Source organism: Saccopteryx leptura, chromosome 3 (assembly GCF_036850995.1).
Source record: "Saccopteryx leptura isolate mSacLep1 chromosome 3, mSacLep1_pri_phased_curated, whole genome shotgun sequence".
Taxonomy (NCBI): domain Eukaryota; kingdom Metazoa; phylum Chordata; class Mammalia; order Chiroptera; family Emballonuridae; genus Saccopteryx; species Saccopteryx leptura.
The window spans coordinates 270,818,624-270,835,621 of record NC_089505.1 but is presented as its reverse complement, the minus strand read 5'-3'; the positions used below and the strand labels follow the sequence as shown (position 1 = coordinate 270,835,621).

Below are 16,998 nucleotides of genomic sequence, written 5' to 3'. Positions count from 1 at the left end.
AATCCTCATCTAGATTTCATTTTCATTTGGTTCATATTGTATTTGTTTTGTCTCCCATTATCTTTTTAATTTTTTTATGTGGTGATGTTAAATATTTGTGTTTAGTTGATATTAGGTATTAATAGCCCCTGTGGTTGGTTGAAAGATAAAATTGTTTCTGAGCTAGAATTTATACCTATGACATACCTTCATAGGTAATTTTATTTAAAATCTATGTCTGCCAGCTGTCTCTTTATGCTCCCATTTCACTGATGTACACATACTCAAAGCATTTACTTTTGAGCCTTCATTTGTAAAGAATTAGAAAGTTCTAAGGTGATTTATCCTATATATATATATATTTTTTAATTTTTTTAAATTTATTTATTCATTTTTTTAGAGAGGAGAGGGAGAGACAGAGAGAGAGAGAGGAGCGACAGAGAGAGAGAAGGGGGGAGGAGCTGGAAGCATCAACTCCCATATGTGCCTTGACCAGGCAAGCCCAGGGTTTTGAACCGGCGACCTCAGCATTTCCAGGTCGACGCTTTATCCACTGTGCCACCACAGGTCAGGCGATCCTATATATTTTTAAAGCTTACAGTTCTATAAATTTTAACTCAAATATTGATCCATGTAACCACCACCACAATCAGGATTCAGAACAGTTTCATAACCCCTAAAAGTCCCTCATGCTGTCAGTTTGTGTCACACATGTAATCCCTGACTATCCCATCTTAACCCCTGACACCACTGGTATCGTATAAATGGAATCGTACAATATATAACCTTTTGAAACTGGCTTCTTTCACTCAGCATAATGCTTTTGAAGCCCATCCAAGCTGTTGCATGTGTCAATAATTCATTCATTTTATTGCTCAATAGTATTCCATTGATAAATTGCACTTATAATTTGTCTAGTCACCTGTTGAAAGTCACTTGTATTCTATCCAGTTTGGGACAGTTATGACTAGAACTTTACAAGTTTTTCTAGGAACACAAGTTTTCATTTCTCCAGGATAAATACTAAGGAGTGGAATTTCTGGGTCATATGATAAATGTATATTTAAATTTATAAGAAACTGCCAAACTTTTTTCAGAATGGCTGTCCCAGTTGCATCCCTATTAGCAATGAATGAGATTTGTAGTTGCTCTGTATCTTCTCCAGCACATGGTATTACCACTTTTTAAAATTTTTTTTAGCTGTTCTACTATCATTATGTCTTTACTTTGGATTTCCCTGATGGCTAAAAATATTGAACATCTTTTCATGTAGTCAGTTGCCTTCCATCTATTTATTCTCTTTGCTGAACTCTTTGTTCAAGTCTCTTGACTATTTTTTGATTTGAGTTTATGTTTTCTTACTGTTGAGTTATATTTTTAATTGATTTTTATTTAGAGAAGAGAGAGAAAGAGGGAGGAGAAGCTGAAAGCATCAACTTGTAGTAGTTGCTTCCCGCATGTGCCTTGACCAGGCAAGCCCCAGGGTTTGAACCAGCAACCTCAGTGGTCCACATCAACACTTTATCCACCACACTACCACAGGTCAGGCTTTTTATTTTTTATTGATTTTTTTTTTTTTTTTTTTTTTAGAGAGAGGAGAGATAGAGAGGAAAGAAAGTCTTACTGTTGAGTTTTGAGAGTTCTTTACATAGTCTGGATACAAATTCTCTGTCAGACCTTTTGTAAATATTTTCTCACCCCAAGGTGTAGTATCAGGACCACCATCATCAGATTTACATGAGAACTTGTTAGAAATGCAAAATCTATGGGCCCACTCACCTCAGACTTACTAATTCAGAATTCTGGAAGTAGGACCCAGTAATTTTTTTTGATAAGCTTCTGTTATCTTGATGTATGCTAAGTTTGAACATCACTTCTTTATGCTGTAGTACTTCACAAGCACTAGATATAATTTAGTTTCTTAGCAAAACTTTAATATAGTTAGCTGAAGTAACATTGTTTTAGACATCTGGGAGTAGGCTGAATAAGAACAAAATTTTTTTAATGAAGTTGCTAACATAGCTTTAAAATCACACTTTTTAATAATCAGTTATATTGAATATATAATTATATGTCATATATAAACATATATTGAATAGTAATTAAAATATAAATGCTATGCGTTAAAAAAAAATTTTAGTTGAGAGGAAGAGAGATAATGAGATAGACTCCTGCATGTGCCCAGACCAGGATCTACCCCCAGTACTCTCGAGCACCATTATTTTTAATGCCTGAGGCTGATGGGCTCCAACTGAGCTATCCTCAGTGCCTTGGACCATGCTTGAACCAATCGAATCACTGGCTAGGGGAAGGGAAGAGGGAAAAATGGGGGAGAGGGTAGGGAGGAGAAACAGATGGTCGTTTCTCCTGTGTGCCCTGACTGGGAATTGAACCCAGGACATCCATATACTGGGCCTACATTCTATCCACTGAGCCAGGGCCAAATTAAAATTTTTTAAGTATTTCTATGTATACAGGTTTGGGCAAAAGTAGGTTTACAGTTGTAATACAAATAAATAATACAGTAATTAATAAGTAATATAAGAGTAAACTTAGTTTTGTGTACACAACTGTAAACCTACTTTTGCTGCTGCCCCCTGTATAGGTAGGTATGTAAAGAAATCAACTTAGATGTGGTTTTTGGCTAATAAATTACTTAGCCTCTGGTAATTACTGTGTTATACTATATATTTTAAATTTCAAGATATTAATGCTGTTTGCCCTAAATTTCAGGGTAACTTTTGATGTTGGCTTAGATTAAGATTGGCTAGGGTAAAAGAGCCCATATTTGGAGAACAGGTCCTAATTTCTGTAGGTTTTTTTTTCCACAAAAGATTGAATATATAATTAAATTTAATTTGCATACCCTTGTAAGACATTTTATATAAGTTTACTAATCAGGAAAAAAATCTATTAGATCACATTTCCAGAATCTATTTTTTTAATTAGTCTGTAATTCACATGTATCTTGAAGTATGTGTAGATTAGTAGATTAAATTAACAGGTATATGTAGGTTAGTTATGGAGCATTGTCTCTTGTAATAAACTTTGTTGTTAAAAACACTGTTTAAATTCCATCTCTCTTACTTATAGGATGCTTGGGTGTTGGGGTAGATCAGATATTAATTATCTATTGTAGAAATGGGTTTTATAGTTATCATTATTTATATTAGATTTTAATTCTGTTATGGTATCTGCATTAGCAAGATACATACTAACTACTGAGTACTATTTAGGGAATGTCAGTAGTAAGGTGAAAAGAACCTTGCTCTCAGGGAGCTTACTGTCTATTGAAATAAATAGGAAAACAGTTACTATGCCAAAATATCATTGTTGTAATAAAGATATGTGCTGACCACTGTGAACATGGTACTGTTGGAGCCAAGTAGGACCAGAGAGACCAACTATTAGTATTTGAAATAATCTGTGGTGGTATGCATATCGTTAGTTCTGCTGTAATGGTCCATGTGCATTTCTAAAAATCACTAACCTTAGGGAACATTGGGATTGGACACAGCACTCAAAAATTTATTCAGGAACACATTTTTTTTAAAGTTAGAAACCTAATAAAAATGGTAGCACAGTTTACCTATTAAAATGGTTAAGAAAAACACAAATGTTATAATAAATATGGTGGTTTTGCCTTGAAAAAGACTTGAGGTTTGCTTGTGGAAGTGGGTGTCAGAAAGATTGTCTCTTGGGAGTTACTGTGGAGTGGTGGAAGCAGAGTGTCTGAAACCTGAGGGCTGGGCGTGGCTCCTGAAACTGGAGGTGAACTGAGGTAGCCGGCATGCTGAGGTGTGCGTGCGCTGTTTATTCCTATGCTCAGGGCTCAGTGCAACTGGAGACAGTTTTCTTTGTTCATCTAGCATTTAATGGCACATTAATAAATAGGATTATGTTGTGCTCTTGTGGTTCCCTAATATGACAGGCACACTGAAACAAATTCAAGTTTTCAAAATGAGTTACAACAAAACTGACTGAGGGCTTTTTCTCCCTTTTGAGAGCAAAGTTTACCAACACACCACTGGGGGAGCTCTTTGGCCAGCTGGGAGGAGTCTTGTAGAACTTGACAGAGAAGATGGCAATTGAACTGAGACTTGATGAATGAGTATAGATTTTTTCACATACAGTGTAAATAAAGAGAGGGCATTCCAGTTAGCAGCATTGTGAAAAAGCATGCAGATGTAAGCCTGGTGTGTTAGGCAACTCTATGTAATTCAGTGTTTTAAAAGAAGGTTAGAACTTGGAAGGAAGGAAGAAAGAAGGAAAAGAAAGAAACTGAAAAATAGTTTGGCCAGGGCCAGATTCTCAAGGGCCATATATGCCCCTTGAAAGAATTGACATTTTAATCACTTAGGGTATAGAGAGTGCTGGAAATTTTTGAACAGAGAATTATCTAACACCTGATTTATATGGCATTCCCCAGTGACAGTATGGAGGATAGATTGAAGGAGACCAGACCTGGAGTCTGGGAATCTAGTGAGGTTAGGAGGAACTGGTGTGGATCTTTCGTATGCTCATTGACACCCTTGAGAATATTACAAAGCTGTAGATGTTTACGTGTCCTTTCTGTGTTTCTAGAAGTCACTATTACTATTTCTTGATTTTAAGGACTAGGGGCCATGAGCTAGTCTTCTACAGTATATAGTGATGAGCCAGGTGATCTTTCATAGTAACTAGTTTCACTGTTAGCATCATTTTTACAATGTTTAAAAATGGTGTGGTGAATCATAATTGGAGTTTTATTATTGTAATGTACATTCATTAAGAAATAATTACATGAGTCAAAGGTCTCTTTGCTTACTGGATCCATATGTTTATCCAAATTATTTTATAATATAGAAGAACTATTATGTAGGATAAATATCAGGTAAGATTTAGGGATTCAAAATTATAATAACAGTCTTTCAAACAGAAGTTATATTAGATTATTTGAATAACAAGTTTAAATTAAGGTAGCCATCTAATCCACCCTTTAAAAAAATTAAATCTTTCCTTAGCGTTCTTTAGCAAGTGTTTTGATGCCTGTTACCAGAGGTAGGGCACTAATAAAACACATAATCTGGTTGAAGATAGCAAAAACACTTTCTAAAACTAACTGAAAATGAGTATCAGGATAAAACATTAGAAATCAACTTTTATAGTTTTCTAGTTAATAAAGCCCAGTATCCCACACAGTATTTAAGGTCTGATCAACATGTAATAAATATTTGTTAAAAGGATAAAATGCAGTACTTAAGTTTAGGAAGAGCTAGAAACAAAAATAATGAAAACATTGTGAAACTTTTTAAGATTCCTCTCTCAAAAGTTCTAATCTTTTCTTTGTGCCAGACATTATTTCTTCTAGTCCTCAGCATTTACAGAAATACTATTGTACCTTTTTCTTATAGAAATAAGATTTATTTTTCATACCTTCATTCAAACTACGATTGTTTTGTGACTGAGGCACTTGACTCTTAAAATATGCGAAGGATCATCTGTGAATTTATAGTCATTTAGTGTGACCAAGCCCAGGAATGAGAGCATCTTTTTTATCATGGCATGGAAGAAGACGCTTTAGAGTCTGTTCTGTCCAACTTTCAGGTTGCTTTCTCACTCCACCTGTCTTATACTTCAGCCACCTGAACCACCCTCATCCTTTGGAAGGATAGACTCTTTCCTGAGTCTGTGTCTTTGCATTATCTCTGCCTGAAATACCTTTCTCCACTTGGCAAGTAAATTCATTTTCAAAACTCAGCTCAAAATCACCTTTTCTGTGAAGCCTTTCCTGACCCCCTGCATTCATTACGCTTATGTACAGAGACAAGTGAATGAACCACCGAAATAACAATGACCTAAAAACAAGAGAGAACTTATTTTTCTCCTATAAAAATTTGGAATTTGCAGTGTATGGCTGAAATGACAACTCTTCTCCACAAAATTGCTAGGGAAGCAATTTCAAGCTCACCACTTCAGAATCTCTCATCTCTTTCATACCTTTGACCTTACTTACAGTCCAAAATTCAGGTATCTTTGTAAGCAGCATGAGTACAAAGGAACAAAAAAGGAATTAAGGTCATATGCAAGCTATTTCTTAAAGTTTTCCTAAAGCTCCCAATCAACATTTCTGCTTCCATCTTACTGTCCTGAAGGAAGGCTAAGGAATATGTCTTTATTCTTGGTGACTGGGCTAGCTAGTTATATTATTATGGAAGAAAGGGAGAACTGGAAGAGGGCAGCACAACTATAGCAGTCTGACTCACTTCTCTAGCAAGAGGGAGTTGCTTTGCCCTGGCCGGCTGGCTCAGTGGTAGAGCATCAGCCTGGCGTGCAAGGGGTCCCGGGTTCGATTCCCGGCCAGGGCACACAGGAGAGGCGCCCATCTGCTTCTCCACCCCTCCCCCTCTCCTTCCTCTCTGTCTCTCTCTTCCCCTCCCACAGTGAGGCTCCATTGGAACAAAGATGGCCCGAGCGCTGGGGATGGCTCCTTGGCCTCTGCCCCAGGCGCTAGAGTGGCTCTGGTCGCGGTAGAGTGATGCCCCGGAGGGGCAGAGCATCGTCCCCTGGTGGGCAGAGCGTCGCCCCCTGGTGGGCGTGCCGGGTGGATCACAGTCGAGCGCATACGGGAGTCTGTCTGACTGTTTCTCCCCGTTTCCAGCTTCGGAAAAATACAAAAAAAAAAAAGGGAGTTGCTTTGTGCTTGGTGTTTCTGACACCATTCTAATTACTTAGCATTTAGGTGGTACTCTAATTTGTTCGCCTGTGAACTTCTCAGAGATTGAGTATGTTTGCTTTCTTTTTTAATATCCAGCACCTTAAATAAAATTTAGCAAAACCTAGTCTGTGTTCATAAAGTATTGAGTGAATGGATAAAGATATTCAAGAAGATAGCAGCAAAATTAGACATAAGCAGGCAATGATATTTAAATACCCTTGTAAATTGCTTATGTAGACATGGATTTCTTAGACTTAACTTTTTTTTCCATTTTCTCTGTTACGTGGAGAGAAGTGGACACTGCCAGTAATAGCATAACTTCTCCTTTTCAGTAATGCCTCAAAATTGATTGACCACTGAGGTAGAACACAGGTATTTAAAAGGTTGTGTATTCTTCCCCGTGTTATACTGTTTTTTTCATTGTGGTACAATATACAGGAAAGTTAACCATTTTGACTGGTTTTAAGTGTATCTTTCTGTGGCATTAAGTGCATTCATGTTATTGTGCACCAGTTACCACCATCCATCACCAGAACGTTTTTCTCTTCTCTGGGTACTGAACTCTGTACCCAGTAAATGCTAACTCCCCGTTCCCTGCTGTCCCAGCCCGGCAGTTATCACTCTACTTTCTGTCTCTTAATTTGACTACTCTAGGAACCTCACTGGGTACATATCCCAATTAGCAATCAAATTCTTTTACTAAAATTCTCTGACCAAGCTTTCAAAAAAGTATTTACCTAGACTACATGCACATGCCCAGTGGTTTAAACGGAATCTCATAGACTTCCCCATTGCAGCTAATTGTTCAATCCGCTTAGTAGAATGATGAGTCATACTTCACTAGCCATCTTACAGACCAGCTGTTGATTTACTTAGTTACTTGAGCCAAGACCCAAGCACCAGAATAGAATAGAACACCTTGGCTCTGACACCTTTTTGACTTTTCCTTAAAAATCTGCATGTGAATTTCTGTTCCTCCCCTAGGTGCTCTGTTAGAGAGATAATACTGACATGCCTGAAACCATCTGAGAAGGAAAGTACAAATTGTAGTGTTAGCAGTAGACCCTTTTAGAAAAATTAGAACCTGATGTAGACATTAAAAAGGAATTGAATGGTGAAGGACAAAGTAGTTTCAGAGTAAAGAGAATGAAGTTTGGATAAATGACGCCTAATTATGGATGGCAGTCAGTACAGGTCAGGTTCAGGATGTGTGCCACTATTGAATGTACCTGAAGGGAAATGAGTCTGGTGCTGTTATGAGTCTAGGAAGAAACGAGAGACTAAAGCAGGCATGGCCAACATACGGCCCATGGGCCGGACCCAGCAGTGTAGAGTTTTTGCGGCCCGCAATTAAATTTTTAATATTCTTCACTACTTTAAAATCTCAGCTACTCAGAAGCGGAAACGTCTTTGATTATTGAAAATCGGGATATTTAAGAAGATAGTGATACGCGGAAAAGAATTCCGCGTGTGACTAATCTAGGGTTAACTTCCAATAATTGGCCAAATGGATTAGCAATACTTCTTTATTTTTTTAAAATATTCCATTATAAAGATTTACAACTTTAGTACTCATCTGTACTCGATATGAATTGTTTGACATTTAGCGGCGATGTGAAACCCATATTCTTTTAGGCGGAGTTTGCCAGTGTGCACCTAAGGTCAAACAATTTGTTATTTTTGTGGTCAAGTGGCATTGTAGCATAGACAATAGCTGTAGTTGATAACTGAAAACATGTCCAGGCTGTTTGTAAAACAAAATAATTGTTTTATTTGCGATATAATCCTTCAAGCTCATTCTATTAATTAAATATTGTTTTGATTGATTGCGATACAGTTTGGATATTTATACGGCATGTAATTATATTTTTATTAAAACAATATTGTATATTAAATTTTTTTTTCACTCACACTTATTCATAAACAAATTACATAATAAAATTTTGTTTACTTAAAGGAATTGTTTTTGTATTTAACATTTTTTAATTTTAATATTTCGTCCGGCACTTGAAAAAAGTTTTCTTTCTAATCTGGCCCAGAGCAAAAACTGTTGGCCTCGCCCGGACTAAGGTATTGTAGAAATGTAGGAATGTAGCAATAGAAATCTGGACAAGTTCACTGGCAGTGAAAGTACAGAGAAAAAGTCAGTTTGAGAGCCATTCTAGAAAAAGAAACTGTTGAACTAGGTAACATTAAAGTAATGGTATTAATTAGAAAAAGTAAAATAAAAATTTTCCAAAAAATTTCATAGAAACGTGGTACTGATATCCCACTTTGGGGAGAAATCTTCAGGAAATTGTAGATTTAGTGAATTAAGGTGCGATGTGGGGTAGCCTAATTGAGATATATTTTTTTAGGCTATAAGTGGACTGAAAAGTGGGTGGAATGTGTGGACTACAAGAGTGCTTCCCATCCATGTCCAGCTGGACTCGAAGAGGTAATAATTGGTTCTAAAATATACCTGATTATAACTGTAAAAGCAATGTTCTCATAAACTGTAAAAGCTATGTTCTCATAACTTCTAGATATATATGTAAAAACTCTTAAAAAATCAAATAAGAAAATTTCCCATTAGCTCCACTTCAATGGAAGGGACTAGGTTAGTTATAGAGATGAAATTCATAAATTACATCTAGGAAACTAAAGTTCGTCCACACTACGTATTAAATAGGAAAGTGGAACCAAGTTGCCTTACATGGCTAGTAGGATGCAGAACTGGGCAGAAACATATTCTTTCATAAAGGACATCTTTGACTAGAAATTGTGGCAGAAAAGTGTCACCTGAAGGAGAATTATGTTCTTAAATAATGTAAGTTATGTTACTGAATTAACTACTTAACATGTAGCTTAACTTCATAACATTTAAAGGAAATCTACCACTGTGTAATTGAATGTTTTATGGGTGTTTTAGCGGAACATTTAGTTGGATCTGCTGTGCCAAATGTTTATGGCTTTCTCTCTTGGAATGGCTCTTTGTGTGTATAGCAACCATATGGAGTCAAGAAGGGGAAAAAAAAACTTGGCAAAGGAGTGTTTCTCTTATAATTAGATTACAAATTGTTTTAAGATATATGTTACAGTAATGATAAAGGTAATATAATGAAAGAAATAATAGTCTAGTACTGTATAGAGATGAACTATTATCTGGGTTTCACAGATACCGGATGAGGTTATTAAATAGCACTTTGCTAGTACCTATTGATACAACAGATACTGCTTTCTGCTTTCTTTTTCTCTCTTATGTATTTTTTTGTTTTTTTATTTCCACTTTTTATGATGAAATTTAACATATTAGAAAAGTAAGTATAATATAAAGGAACAGTTTAATGGGTAACTATAAGGCATATTCACCACCGAGATTAAGAAATAGAACATTACCAGAATAGAATACTACAAGCATGCTGTGTGCCCTTCCTAGACGAACCCCACCTGTCTCTGCCCTATCTATTCCCCAGAAGTAACCATATTTTTACTTTGGTGATAATCATTTTCTAAAGTTTACCACTTATGTGTGCATCCCTAAAGATGTACTTTACCTTTTTCTCTTTTATACACATATATACAGGCATATATATATATCCATATATACATATATCAATATATGTCAATATATAATATAGTCTTATGTATCTGACTTTATTTTTGTGCTATTCATTCATGTGGTGTGTGTATAACATTTTCATTTTTCTAATCCATTGTACAATACTATCCTCCCATGTGAATACATTATAATATATGTGTATTCTGCCATGTTTCATAATATTGAAAGACTCAGCCATGACCATTCTTGTGTATTTTTATTGATGTGCATGGCACTGGTATCTCAAGGTCTATACTTAGGAATGGAATTGCTGGATCATATTAAACTTATATCTTCCAATTCACTGGATAATACTAAACTGTTTTTCTAAGAATGTAGTTATACCAATTTATTCTCACCCAATACTATGAGCATTCCTGCTGCTTCACATTCTCACCATCACTTGGTATTGACGAGCATAAACATTTTGAGCAAAAAAATGGTGACTTGGTTTTTTTAAGGCAGATGAGCCCCTTTTATATTTGGATTTCTTCTTGTAAAGTGCCTATTAAAGTCTTTTACCTATTTTTCTACTTGGTTATCTGGAGTATTCTTACTGATTTTTAGAAGTTCATATTTTCTGGATTTTAGTCTTTTAGTCTCTGTGTTGAGAATTTTTTTTTCTACCTTGTGTTTTTGATGAATAGAGTAGTTTCTAATTTTAATGTAATATAATTTATCATTCTCTTCCCTTACAGAGCATGCTTTTTTAAATATTCCAGTAAATTTGCAGATCTTTTCTTGTTTGTCCTGAGTGCTTAATAGCCTTGATGGTATTGCAAATGGTATATATCTTTCATATTTCATTTTCTCTTTGTTGCTGACATATAGGACATGAATAGATATTTTATATACTGATTTGTATCTGTCAATCTTTCCATATGCTTATTAATTCTAATCAGTTTTTATTGATAGTTTTGGATTTTTGAAATGCACAATTATTTTATCCAAAAATAATAACTGTTTCTTTCAAATCTATTGAGCTAAAATTAATCAATGCCTTTTATTTCTTAACTGGCCTTATTCTGCTGACTAGGGCCTCTGATCACAATGTAGAAGTGATGATAATAAGCATCTTGTTTTACTCCAATCTCAGCATTTCATCAAGGACAGGGCTAGTTGTAGTTTTTTGGAAATGCTCTCTATCATGTTAGGTAATATTTATTGTTTATTTTTCACTTATTTTGGTAAAAAATTTCTTCACAAATGGATATTGAATTTTATGAAATGCTTTTTCTGTATGTAATGAGATATCACATTTTTTTATCTGTAACTATCAGTGTGATAAATTATACTAATTGATTTTCTAATGTTAGCGCAACCTTGTATTTCTAAGATATATCTAATGACCATTTTTATTTACTGTTGGGCTCAGCTTGCTAATATTTTGTTTAAAAACATATCTTTATTCATGACTGAGATTGGCCTGTATCTTTTTTCTCATATTGTCCTTGCTAGGCTTTGGTATTAGGTGTATTAGCCTACAAAAATAAGTTGAGGAATGTTTGTCTCTTCTGATCGCTGAAAGAACTTGTATAAGATTGAAATTTTTTGTTTTTTCTTAAATAAAGATAGAATTAACCAATGAAGCCATCTAGGACCAGGATTTTCTTTTTAGAAAAAAATTTGATTACTGATACTTTTATCTCCTATGGGACTCTTATTTTCACTCATATCTTCTGTGTGCTTATATTTGACTGTGCCTACTATTTATTGTCCTTAAAATTACTTGTGTGTATTCTTTGAGGGCAAGGATGAAGATGTCTTCCTATAGTGAAGATTTATCTTTCCTTTTAAGATATATGAAGGTATCACTAACCCAGTGTAAAGCCAGTAGCCACAACCTCCATCACAGCCGCCTGGCCCATGCAGGTTCGCATTGGATTCGGACAGTCGGTAAAGAAACAAAACAACGGAGCCAAAAGCTGGTGGGCCATCGTCTTTAATTCTAGCTTGCATCCGGCAGGCAAGTAAAAACACACACACTGGGCTCCAAAACCCACTCATTCAGTGCTCTCAAAGGTACTGACTTATCCAAGTTTCCTAGAATCAAAGGTTTCTAGCTCACCAGACTTACTCACCTCCGTTCCCCATCTCCTTCCTTCTCCCTGCACAAACTCTGCACAAACTGGCCTCTCACTCAACACTCCGCCATCTTGGCTGCTTCTCCTGGCCTCCTCCACGTGGCCTTTCTCTGCTCTGCTCTCTAATGCTAATCTCAGGAACGGAGAGCACAAGCTCCCGTTCTGCCCCCATTTCATAGTGTAGAAATCAAAACCTTTAATCCAGTATACAAAATAGGGAAGTCTCTAATACAAAGTCACTTATACCACCCCTCATCAAAAAGGGTGGGAAAGGCTTAGTCCTAAAACCAAGCCCCAGGCTACAACGAACCTGCCTGCCCACAGCCCGCCCCCAACACACATTAATATCACCTGGGCGACGGTCTTCCATGTGGACAGCACCATCTTTAACAAAGTGAGCATAATATATTTTATCTGCCCAACACCCAGGAATTTTTTTATTTTAGTTTAGTGAGAGGAGGAAAGGCAGAGACGGACTCCCACATGCTCTCAGACCGGGAATCCACCTAGCAAGTCCACTAGGGGCGATGCTCTGCCCATCTGCGTCTCTTGCTCCATTGCAAGCTGAGCCATTTTTTAGCACCTGAGGCTGAACCATCCTCAGTGCCTGTGGCCAACTCACTCTAATAGAGCCATGGCTGCAGAAGGATAGGAGGGAGAGAGAGAGAGAGAGAGAGAGGGAGAAAAATAGAAGGGAGGGGGGAGAAGCAGATGGTTGCTTCTCCTGTGTGCCTTGACCAGGAACTGAACCTGGGACATCTATACGCTGGCTGACGCTCTACCACTGAGCAAACCAGCCAGGGCCCAGGAATATTTTTACAGCGTTTCATAGTTTGAAGTTCCCTGAATTAGGAGTCCATGCAAACCCTACCTAAGCTGGTCAAACCTCTTCTAAATCTATGCCCACCATTTTTTCCTCCCACTTCTCTCTGGGCTGAAACAACCTTCCAGACAGTCTCCTGGGGGTGGGATTACCTTTGAGGGTATATCCTTTTGGGATCCTATGGACTCTCTACTTTTTGAGGAATCTGTACTTTGACGTTAATCTCCTAACCCTGTAAGGTCACTGAAACCAAGGACCTAATTTGCTGAACTCAGTCTGCAAGTCCCTCAGGATCAGTGTCTTCAGGCGATTCTTACTACCTTTCTGGGTTCCCAGATGTCCCTAGAATTTGGTCTAGCTTTTTCTCCCCATCTTGTCAACTTTTTATTTTATGGTGTTTTGGGCAGTTATTTTTTTTTTATCTGAGGATTTTGAATTGTTTTCAACAAGGAGATAAGTCTGAAAAATTCTAGGTTCTTGATTTTTGCCCCACTTACTCTTTTATTTACCATTTTCTTCTTCAGCCTTCATGTTAATGACTTTGTTTCACAAACATTCATATATTGAGCATTTAATATGTACCAAGCATGGCACAAAACAAAGTCCCTCCCATCTTGAAACTAACATTGTAGTACATAGTATCTGGATTGTGGGGAAACTTGAAGTACAATAGGACCCAAGCTTATGCTGTTGTAAAGTATTTAATTCACAATTCTGTGGGTTTTTTGTAGAGGCATGTATTCCAAATAAGTTTTGAGAAGTTTTATTAGAGGAGGTGATTTATTAAATGTGTTGGCTGCGTATGGCTGACACAGGGCAACAGACCCAAATTGTGTGCGAGCCCAAAAATATTTCAGGGGCTGCTTATATACCCTTGATTACACACGGGTGGGGGAGAGCATGACATCATGGCACAAGCTGACAACATTTGTTTAGGGGATACACAGAAACATTAAGACTTTTAAGGTAACACAATCAAAGATGTTTACAAATCTTTCAGGGTTCACCCTGGCTGGTTGGCTCAGTGGTAGAGCGTCGGCCTGGCGTGCAGGAGTCCTGGGTTTGATTCCCGGCCAGGGCACACAGGAGAAGCACCCATCTGCTTCTCCACCCCTTCCCCTCTCCTTCCTCTCTGTCTCTCTCTTCCCCTCCTGCAGCCAAGGCTCCATTGGAGCAAAGTTGGCCCGATTGCTGAGGATGGCTCTATGGCCTCTGCCTCAGGTGCTAGAGTGGCTCTGGTTGCAACAGCAACACCCCAGATGGGCAGGGCATCGTCCCTTGGTGGGCATGCCGGGTGGATCCCAGTCGGGCGCATGCGAGAGTCTGTCTGACTGTCTCCCCGTTTCCAACTTCAGAAAAATACAAAAAAAAAAAAAAAATCTTTCAGGGTTCATTTTCCCTCACTAGCCTAGAGGTATTTTACCCTCAAGATTCCAGGGAGGAGGAGGAACTACAGTCAATGCAAGGTGGTATGTAAATTCTGCTTCTTATTGAAAGAGAAGTAGTTTCATGGTTAACCTTTATTTTAGATTTAAAACTGAATGACCCATTGTTCTTGCAAGCCAGAAACTTCTACATTTTTCTCCCTTCCCTCCCCTCCCTAAAGGAGGGATGGGACAGGAAAGCCTGACCTTTCCTCCCAGAATATCAATATCAATTTTCAGCTGTTTGGTACCTTACAACAATCCACAGAGCAATAGTGTCCTGGGAAATCTTAATCAGGTTGCCATTGTCGGGTAAGTTTGAGAAATAATGCTGATGAGGATGTCATTTCAGAGAGCTAAGGCATTAACTTAATTGAACTGAAACTTTTATTTGTAGAATATCTCTTAATATCCTGTAGCATATTAGAATTCTAGCGAACATGATTTATGAAGTGCTGGAGTAGGACTGAAGCATTAAACATCTCTGCATGATTGCACGTTGTCACAGAGTAATTTCAGCTCCTGCTTTCCCACACTCATGTCTGAGGAGAACATGTGATGAGGGAGCAGTAAACCAAGGCAGCTGTGCCCCACATTATGAATGACCTTCCCTTACTTGTCCATAAGTGGCTGGAATGACATGGACACCCACATCAAAGAAGCCAGTCATAGGATAGCCACTGGTCACCCAGGTACGCTAGCACAAAAATTTTGTCCAAATGGGAACAACGGAACCAACCAAGTTCTTGATTTCATGGGCTGGTACGAGAATTCTGGCTCTTGCTCTTAATTTTCTGTTTGGATGTATTCAGTGTTGACAAGTAAGGGCGAGTGGTGGTTTCTTTAAGGATACTCGTGATGATATGGCTCACAGAAGGAAACAAGTTTGGCAGTTCTGCAGTGGAAGAAGCAGAATTTATAAACTTAAGAGAAAGAGATAAAAGGGACCTTTGAGAACCGAGAATTAGCCCAAGGGGCAGCTAAAAAGAATAGTGTAGGAGCAGAGGGACCAGCTGATGGCTGGAGGCAAATCAGATACCAAGTTGCAGCACCACAATAGTGGTGGGAGCACTAGGATGAGGATGCACCAACTCTTGGGGCTTGGTCCCCTAGAGCAGTGGTCGGCAAACTCATTAGTCAGCAGAGCCAAATATCAACAGTACCATGATTTAAATTTCTTTTGAGAGCCAAATTTTTTAAACTTAAACTATATAGGTAGGTACATTCCTTACCGAGGTAGTGCCCGCATGTGGTATTTGTGGAAGAGCCACACTCAAGGGGCCAAAGAGCTGCAAGTGGCTCGCGAGCCAAAGTTTGCCGACCAGGGACCTAGGGCAACCGGGGATTCTGACCAGGCGCTCAGTTATGGTATCCTTGAGGCCTAGCCCACTTGTTACTGATCTGTTCTTGGATTTCAGTGAGAATTCTTACTTCCCTTATCAAATTTATACTTATAACCAGTACTTCTCTCCCACCAAACACACCTACACTTGCCAACCTGTCAGTCACAGCAATGAGAAGAGACTTAACAATGAAGTACCCACTGTTCCTACCACTGCTTTTTCCCTTCTCTCTTAATTATATTTTGGAAACTAATCTAAGCTCAGCTGTACTAGAAAGTATTAATGGTATATGGCATCACACAACCTGTTTCTGTTGGTTATCTTATAAATAGTATCACCATATGCAAAAAATATATACATTTCTTATTATTGGTACTCTTTTGGAAAGGGTATTTCTTCCTTCCCAACCCAATGTTGCTTACTATGTATCTCCAATACTGTTTGAGAGAATCGGGCTGGCTTAGTGGCGATCTCTGTTTGTTATTCCTTTCTCCATGGGTTGTGTTCGTTTGCCTCTCTAACCCCCAATTTCTTTGTGTCTTTTTCTTCCTTGCTGTTTCCCTACCTTTTCTTAAAAAGTTTTTCTAAGTAATTCATTATTTATTTCTTCTGCATGTTATGCCTAATCTTGGGTTTATAATATGAAAACAGGTTGGCCTTTTTTAAGATCTTCTTTTTTAAATAGCACTCTTTTCCAAGTCAGAAATTAATACATTTGAATGTAATGTTTTAAAAAGAAAAAAGAAAAAAATGAAATTCTAATAAAGCATATGTTTGTATATGTATGTGTGTTGAGGTCAATTATACATCCTGTTTTAAAACCATATTCATTTAACATCATGAACACTCCAGAAAATTAAATGCTTCCAAAAGCATGGTTTTTAATGTCTTTCTATTTATTTCAGCATATGAAGTACCACAATTTATTTAACCAATCCTCTATTAACTGAAAAATACGTTATTGCCAAATTTTTTTGCTAATTAATGCTATAATGAATAATCTTTGTGTCATCTATTTTTTTGGAATAAATTTCTAATTACAAAATCTTGGATCAAAAGGGATACATC

The 16,998-nt window shown here is 37.5% G+C and overlaps 1 protein-coding gene across 8 annotated transcripts in view; it reads left to right on the top strand.

Moving 5' to 3' along the window:
* The window catches only part of SOCS5 (suppressor of cytokine signaling 5), a 69,447-nt gene that overhangs the window by 21,669 nt on the left and 30,780 nt on the right, over positions 1-16,998 (top strand). For 3 of the 8 annotated variants that reach the window (XM_066378334.1, XM_066378333.1, XM_066378328.1), the window contains one exon: positions 9,034-9,113. The exons of the other annotated variants lie outside the window; for them this stretch is intronic. The gene's annotated coding sequence lies outside the window, so the exon portion shown is untranslated. The remainder of the gene's footprint in view (positions 1-9,033; positions 9,114-16,998) is intronic. 8 annotated transcript variants of the gene reach the window in all.